The 8,074-nt window shown below is 55.7% G+C and overlaps 1 long non-coding RNA gene across 1 annotated transcript; it reads left to right on the forward strand.

Moving 5' to 3' along the window:
• Window positions 1-1,131: 1,131 nt before the first annotated feature.
• On the forward strand, window positions 1,132-7,833 carry LOC131515215 (uncharacterized). Its single transcript, XR_009263519.1, has 3 exons — window positions 1,132-1,542; window positions 3,209-3,821; window positions 7,335-7,833. It is a non-coding gene; the product is annotated as an uncharacterized LOC131515215 (long non-coding RNA).
• Window positions 7,834-8,074: the final 241 nt, after the last annotated feature.

Raw genomic sequence — 8,074 nt, forward strand, 5'->3', positions numbered from 1 at the left:
TCTGTGCAGTGGGGCCTCCGGGGCTGCTCCCGAGGCCGCTGAGGGTGGCCGGCTTGCCGTTGGAGAGGCGGCGTTCCAGGTGGGACGGGTCTGAGGGACCAGGGGTGGCTGCGTCCAGCACTCTCTCCGAAGCAGCCCGCCTCGCCCCGCGTCCTGCCCGCACCGTCTGTGGAGCCCTCTCCAGGCGATGGTCCCCGTGGACGCAGGAGGCCACGGCGGTCCCCACAGCCTTCCTTCACCTCCAAGCCTAGGTTTGAGGGGCACGCCTCCTGCCCCGGGTGCCAGCGTCACGGGTGAGCTTCCTGTCCCACGTGCCGCCCGCGTCTCCCCTCACCACTGACGGCGGACCCCGCACCCTACCGGCCTGCCTCCCCTGCCTTCTCCCCCTCCTCCTGCCCGCCAACCTCACCCCTGCACAGGTGCGCCCTGAGGCGCTGGGGAGGCCAGTGCTCTGCCTGCCGGCCTGGAGGCGACTCCCTGATGACAGAGCTCGGCCTCCATTCTGGGCGTCTCAGCTCTGGGGCTTGGACGCCAGATTCTGAATCCGGGCCCCGTGGCTCATCCCCGCCGGTGCTCCCCAGGCTTCGGTCCTGGGCCTCTGTCTCCTCCCCGTGAGCCGAGCCTGCTCAGGCCCTTCCCCGGAGCCAGCCTGGGCGTGCGGTGGTGCGGGACACGGGCGGACGAAGGCTCACAGATACTGTCTGCTGACCGTCTGGTGATGATGTCACTGACCACAATTATGGCTAAACATGAGGATTGGGCGTGAATTTTAATTTTTGTCGCTAATTGGGAAGAGCGTGCATCTCTCCAATTAAGTGATTTCCCTCAGACAGACTTGTCCCCAGGGACGTGCATTTGTAAGGCGATTATCCGGGACAGAATTACAGATTGCACCTGCAGAACAGAGCAAGGCCGTGACTTTGACTTTGTCGGCATCATGCGTGAATTAAACACGGAGCCCTGTTCTCCAACATGAGCTTTATTTGGGGATTCAGGTCTTGAAAATGGTCGTTAGGGGCTCCGTGTCCTGGCAGGCTCCACGGGCAGCTCCGGGCCTGTCAGGAGTGTGGGGTGGTTTCCAGAACCTGGCTGTGCCGGCCGCAGAGCACCCCTCCCCCCACCGAGCTGGAGAATGCGAGCGTGTGTGCACACACGTGTCCCTCACCCTCTTCCTCAGCGGCTGGCACACTACGCACTACAAACGTGTGGGCGTTTTTAGACTTTGTTTCTCCAGGGGAGGGACTTTAACCGCTGAGTTTCCTCCTTGGAGGAATCTGAATTGAGCATCAGCAGAAACTACTGAGATCAAACAAGCTGTTGTGAGTTCTGCAAGGCCTAGAACTGTGGGAGCCGCTGGCCGCCGTGTGTCGGGTTGGAAGTACGTTCACGCACGGGCAGCCAAGCAGATCTACCACGGGCTGCCGAGCCTTTTCTGCACCTGCTGCTGGAAGTTGCTACCTCAAGTGGGCCATTTGTGTGACTCTTCGTAAGGAACATGAGTCACATGAAAGGGCACATTGCCTTCGGGGACATAACCAAATGGTAAGATCCTATAGCTTTTTCTTTTTTTTAACATTTACTTATTTTTGAGAGTGTGAGCGGGAGAGGGCCAGAGAGAGAAGGAGACACAGCATCCGAAGCAGGCTCCGGGCTCTGGGCTGTCAGCACAGAGCCCGACGCGGGGCTTGAACTCACAAGCCGCGAGATCGTGACCTGAGCCGCAGTCGGACGCTCAACCAACTGAGCCCTCCGGGCACCCCCCGTTTTTTTTTTAACGTTTATTTATTTTTGAGACAGAGCATGAATGGGGGAGGGTCAGAGAGAGGGAGACACAGAATCTGAAACAGGGTCCAGGCTCCGAGCTGTCAGCACAGAGCCCGACGTGGGGCTCGAACACATCGATCGCGAGATCGTGACCTGAGCCGAAGTCGGATGCTTAACCGACTGAGCCCCCCAGGCATCCCAGTAAGATCCAAGCAACTGAAGAATGTCTGAGGGTGTGGGGCAAGTGTTTTGTACAAAAGCATCAGTGAGAGGTTTGGACACGCTGTAAATCACAGCCAGTTTTCCACGGAGAATCCACGAACTAATTTTCCGCTGGCCTCTCGGTGCCCAGACATCATGTGTTGTTTATTCACTGGGTGAGCTGGGCTGGCACACAGGTTCTTAGTTGAAGATGCAGGCTTTTCCTTGAACCTGCACCTGTTTGAGAGGACGTGGCCGCCTCTGTTCGGCCCTGTTTCTGCTGCAAGAATTAAATGGTGAGGGCAGGTCCGCCGTGGAGCCCAGGAAAGGGAGCATCAACGGGAAAGATCCCATTTACTGGAATTTCTGTCCTCACCTCAGTGGGAAGTGGGTGGTTCGAGCTGTGGTCTGAGCCACGGTCTGAGCCGTGGTTTGAGCGGTGGCCGCGTGCTCTTCCCTCACCACAGAGCTTCCGTTTTCACCCGGAAGGAGACAAAAGTTACCTCTTGGTTTGTCCATTATGACCACAGAGTTAACAGGCTTAAAATGTTTTAAGCTTTTTGGAAGAAAGGTGTTTTGCAAATCCCCAAATAACTACTCTTAGGCTGAAATTATTATAACTTGTTTCTCCTTGAATTTATTGATTATCACTAAATTGAAAATTTACTTTCTCAGAAACTTGATCCGATATCTTGGGTTCAGAGCTGGTCTCAGAAGCCAGCAACCTACCTTTTGTATCGGCCAGGGCCCTAGGGTTGGGCCGTGGGGCTCCGAGGCCCTCCCACGCTGCGTTCCCGTGTGACCGGGGAGGTGCTGGGGACAAGGACTTATATCCAGCCACGAGGCTCCGGGGGCTTCAGGTCAGAACTTCTAAGGACACAGACTCTCACTTGTCTTGATGGGTCCGTGGTGGAAGGAGGGACACTGGTCCTGGCGTCTTTAGTGCCCGATCTGTGATGTTCCTGTTCCCATCGCCTCCTGATGTCACTTGTGGCCGTCGAAGCAGGAGCGGCCGGCCCCTCGTGAGCGACGCCCCCGTCACGAGAAGGTGGCGGCGCCGCGGCATTGAGTTCAGGCCCTGCTCCCGGCTGCTCCCACTGCCTCCTGCCTCCCTCCGGCCACGGCCCCTGCAGCCGCTGTGTGTCGCAGAGGTGTCTCCTGGATCCTGTTTGAACGCACCTTCTTTGAGAAGTTGCCGTCTTCTGAGTTGTCTTTTTCCTGTATTTATCTTTGCCTAATGCAGCCTGAATGACAAGTATGAAGAGTGTCACCCTCAATGACACCTTGGAATCCTGAAACCGTTTTTCATGGAGCCCGTCAGCAGGTGGATGATGGCCGGTAACACACAGGGAGAGAGGCAGAGGGGGCAGACGACGCGGCGTTTCCCCTGGTTTCTGTCCGTGAGTTCTGTGAAAGCCGTGTGCCCAGCCCGAGCTCCAGGACCGGCGCCTGCCGACGGGGAGAGGGGCCGTCTCTCCCAGCTGGGGTGCGGGCACTCTGCCCATTGGATCTGAGGTCTTGTAGCCACCGGGGGTCCCCTTTGGTAAAAAATCTACTGCTTTTTCCAGTAGGCATCAGCATGCGTAAGGGCCAGCCCGTAACCCCCAAGTGACGGGTGCCCCCCAAGAAGGACCCTCAACCGTGTCTCACCAGGAACTGAGGTGAGAGCTGTTGCTCCGGTCTGAATTCAAACAGGTTCCCCTTGGGAGAAGACTGCTCACCTGGGGCTGCTCAGCAAGGCCCCCTGTCTGCAGACCAGTCCCCTCACATGCGACTTCAAAACGCAGGAAAGACTTGCCCTGAGAGGAAGCATCTCGAGGGAGCACATCGGGGTCTGCGCCGGACAGGAGGGGCTGGTCAGTGGGGGGAGCGGGGGGTGGGGGGCGCTGGAGGCCATGTGGGCTGAGGGCTCAGCGCGTGTGTCTGGGGGCCGCTGCGGGGCGCCTGGAGCGTGGCCCTGGATCCTGGCACTTCCCAGGCTGTACCCACCCGGTCCCAGGAGCCGCCCAGGTCAGCCTCCAAGGTTCAGTTAACACACACAGTCAGGTGAATCGTCCACCTGCTTGCGGGACGTGTGTGTGTGTGGGGGGTGGCCCCCGATGGGGTCCCTGCGCTGGGGCCCGGGTGGAAAATACGCAGCTGGAGAAAGTTTCAGATCCAGGCTGAGACCCAGGCTCCGTCTCCACCCTGTCTGAACAGTGCAGGTGAATGTGCGTGCCCGGCCGTGAGGCTCTGGAAGCAGGGCTGAGGTCCAGCGAGGGCAGAGAGCGGCCTGAGCCGGGCAGACAGGTGCCCAGCGTTTCCTCAGGGCCTTCGCTCTTAGAAAAGATGGGGGGGGGGGGCGGCCTCTACCGGTTCCGTCGGGCCTCCCGTGGCCTCCGCACATTCCATCCCACATCAGACGTGGGCAGGGACTTGCGTGGGCAGGAGAGGGCCACCCAGAGTGGTGCAGGGAGCTACCGCCAGGCTGGGGGAGCAGGCCAGGCCGCCAGCAGACTTTCCTCAAGGATCTGGAAATCTGGGTTTCAGTGTGAAATCTCCTGATTTTAACATAAACATGTTTTTTTCTTTTTTTTTAAAAGAGAAACAGAGACCAAATAAAACACATCTACAGGCCGGATTAGGGTCATTGGCCCAAATTTGCAACTGCCCTTACCTGCCTCCCTCTGTCCTCTTTATGTATTCAGCATTCACTGTGCACCAGACCCTGTTGGTGGCTCTTGGAATAAGTCTGGGGACAGGTGGCAAGGGGCTCTGCTCCCTCGGGCCTCCCAGATGGTAAAGGGCAACCTCAGCCCCTGTAAGTGCTGTGAGTACAAGGGGAAGGGAGCCTGAGGTGGGGGCGGGTGGCCCTCAGAGAGAGGAGACAGGAAGGGAGGCAATCCCGGCAGGGCCTGCTGCAGGTGGGTGGGGGCAGGGAGGCTGCCTTCGGGGACCAGGTGCCCCTGGGAGTGGCCCAGTTAGTCCCGCCTTCCAGGCCCTGGGGGGCTCGGGAAGGGGGGTGGGGGTGGGGTGCAGTGCAGGGGGGCGAAAGGGGGGACAAGGCTCTGCTAACAAAGGTGGGCGTGCTTGATCGATGGATTGATTGACCCTGTGGCCCAGGCAGATCCTGGGTGCACCCTGGAGCTGGTGGAATCTGCCTGGGGATTGGGGAGACTAGGACCAAGGGTTAAACCCTGTTGGTGGGGCTGTTTACACAGGAGCACGGGGTGGAGGTGGGGGGCAGGCAGCAGGCGGTGGGACCCCCTGGCCGCTGGCTGAAGCCTCCCTGCCAGAACGGGCCAAGATGCCTGGTGCGGGCAACGACCTCGAGGAAGCCCCTCGCAGGGAGAGAATCCAGTGGGACAGGAGGGGAGCCTGTCTCGAAGGGGCCCGCACAAGGGGCGCAGGGCAGTGACCTCGGCCTCGCCTGCGGGGCGGGGGTGAGCACTTAGGTCCCCCATTCACAGCCCCCATGGTTCTCTCCCACATGTAATTCAAGTGCAAACTGTGTTTTGGAACAAGACATACCTGTAACTATGAAAAAAGTTAAAAAAAATCCTCCTAGGCCTTCTGATGACAAAATTCTTGGTAAGTTTGTCCAAGCCGAACTTCTCTTCATCTTTTTATGATATTGGTTTTTTGATATACCTGCTCTGCTGGTGTCTGAGCACACACTGGTATGCTTGCTGGGCTGCTGGGCTCGGCTGGTTTCAGCACTGCTAGGGGTCTCCCGCCTCCCCTCCCCTCCCCCCCCTCCCCCCCACCGACCCCTCCCCCCCCCCCCCCCCCCCCCCGCCTCCCCTGCTGGGCTGAGCCTCCCCAGGGGCCCACAGCACTACCGGAAAGGCCGGTTAGAACAGGTATAACCCCCTCCCTCCACCCCCCCACTCTGCCCCTCCCCCAAACAACTCAGGGAACCTACCAGCTGCTTCCATCAAGGCCATGAAGTCCCAGGGATCCCTCGGCCACCCCAGCTCAGAAGGCCAGTCGACTCCAGCCAGGACAGTGCTTCCCCCTCTGGTATAGAAGCACCTTCCTTCATCCCGGCCAAGCTGTGATCTCTGCCTCCTTGTGTGCCTGTGGGCATCTGTGCTCTATATGGGTATGGTCTTGTGGGATCTTTTTTAAAAGAAATATACCTATTTATTAACTATGCATCTTTTTAAAAAGTTTTATTTATTTATTTTGAGAGAGAGAGAGCGCCAGCAGGGGAGGGGCAGAGGGAGAGAATGAGAGAGAGAGAGAGAGAGAGAGGGAATCCCAAGCAGGCTGTCAGCACGGAGCCCAACAGGGGACTTGATCCCATGACCCTGAGATCATGACCTGAGCTGAAATCAAGAGTCGGATGCTCCACTGACTGAGCCCCCAGATGCTCCTGGCCATGCATCTTTCATGTTTGTTAAGGATGTGCTGAGAGACTCTAGCCCACCCCAGTCTCGTGTCTCTGGGACTTGCTCGGAGGCACTGTCTGCCCCTGCCTTCGATTGCGCCCAGAGTTAGTGCTCTGACTGAGCATGGCTAACCTATGCCTATTTATTTATAAATCACATCCATAAGCAATGTTCTAATATATCTACATTATATAGAAAAATGTAGAATTTTACGTGGGATAAGATACAAAGTAAATACACATAAAAACATCAACATTTTCTTTTATGTGCTGTGGGTTTTCTTGCAAGATCCCTGGAGTTTAAACACATTTGGTGGAAATGCCAGGAGGCCCCAGGGTGGGTCACAGGTCCTGACCTTGATCTCGCTGGTGACACCAAACCTGACTATGCAAAATCTAGACATTTCCAAGGTCTCCTAAGTCCCAGGACAGCACCCCGTAAATACTGTGATTTGTGCACGTCAGTTTTCCTCCATGGCCTGCACTTGTTTCCTCTTTAGACTGTTTTTCTTATTAGCCTGTGTGCTCCTCAAAGGCAAGGCTGTGTGTCGTCCACTTAAGGGGACAGGGAGCTACACAAGCCTCGGCTTCTGAGGGCAGATCGAGGACAGGACCCCAAGGGTCAGAAACAAATATACGGAGCAGCATGTGTTTACAGCAAACCAGTCCCAGATGCGATGTTTCTTTTTGCCCCTAAATTAACTTAATAGACAGCGTGTTATATTAAAAACTACGTACTGGGGCACCGAGATGGCCCAGTTGGTTGAGGTCTGACTCTTGACTTTGGCTCAGGTCATGATCTCACGGTTCAAGCCCCTAGTTGCCCTCTGCGGTGACAGTGTGGAGCCTGCTTGGGATTCTCTCTCTCCCTTTTTCTCTCTGCCCCTCCCCACTCCCTCTCTCTCAAAATAAATAAATAAATAAACTTAAAAAAAAAAGACTTAAAAAAACCCATCACCCCTCAACTCAAAAACTACGTATTACATGTCTTATGTAGATCTGTAAGAAGAGAACCAAAATGTCTGGACCTCTCATCACACTCCGTACTGGTTACACTAATTGTGGGACACAGAGCAAGATGAAAATGTGAGGCCCCTGTCCACAGTCGTGAACGATTTCAAGACAGTAATTGAAGAGCATGATCCATGCATGAGGCCTCCCAGATTGTGGCCCCTTGAGCATAGACCCCCTGAGCCCAGCCTCTTTGTTCTGCAGAAGAACTTCAACTCTACGTCGACAGTGAAAAGTTGAACTTCTAAATTGATTTATTAACTCCAGCAACTACATAGTCACACAGCTGTACAGAGTGACGTAGACCAGACCCAACAGAGACGTTAACATGGAATAGCAAAAAATATTCTAAGAATTCTAAGAAAGACAGAAAGGGAGAAAGAAAACAATGAAAAATATAGGGGACAAACAAAACAATAAAATAGTAAACTTATATCCAAACATGTTAGTAACTGGATTAAATACAAATGGCTTAAACATATTAATTAAAAAAGAGAGATTATCTGGGGCGCCTGGGTGGCTCAGTTGGTTGAGCGTTGACTTCGGCTCAGGTCATGATCTCATGGTTCGCGGGTTCGAGCCCCGTGTCCGGCTCTGTGCTGACAGCTCGGAGCCTGGGGCTGCTTCGGATTCTGTGTCTCCCTCTCTCTCTGCCCCTCCCCCACTCACACTCCGTGTCTCTCTCTCTCTCTCTCTCTCTCTCTCTCTCTCTCTCTGTCAAAAATA

This window comes from Neofelis nebulosa, chromosome 6, assembly GCF_028018385.1.
Source record: "Neofelis nebulosa isolate mNeoNeb1 chromosome 6, mNeoNeb1.pri, whole genome shotgun sequence".
In the NCBI taxonomy this organism is placed as follows: Eukaryota; Metazoa; Chordata; class Mammalia; order Carnivora; family Felidae; genus Neofelis; species Neofelis nebulosa.